A 344-nucleotide genomic window follows, 5' to 3' on the forward strand; every position below is an offset into this window, starting at 1 on the left:
CCAAATGGAGAATAGCAGACCTGCAGGCTGCATACAAGTGATCTCGGCAACATCGCTGAGATGACTTGTACAGAAAAAAGCGGCGACTCCCCCCCCTTTACATTTAGCTCTGCTTGCCCAAAGCCGGGCTATATGTAGAAAACTACCCGTTCGGTGCCCGGAACTGCATGTCCCGGGCATCGGGAGATAGGAATTCCACACCCCTGCTGCCCTAAGACCGGGCCTCGGTTGGCCTTGTGGCAAATCCGGCCCTTTGGTTTTAAACATCCGATATTTCTTTTAATTTGTCCAGAGTTGGCCTTTAAGTTATCTCTTCCATTTTGGGTTTTTTTTTTAATGTCCCC

Source organism: Nanorana parkeri, unplaced genomic scaffold (genome assembly GCF_000935625.1).
Source record: "Nanorana parkeri isolate BGI_ZX_2015 unplaced genomic scaffold, ASM93562v1 scaffold1799, whole genome shotgun sequence".
Lineage (NCBI taxonomy): Eukaryota > Metazoa > Chordata > Amphibia > Anura > Dicroglossidae > Nanorana > Nanorana parkeri.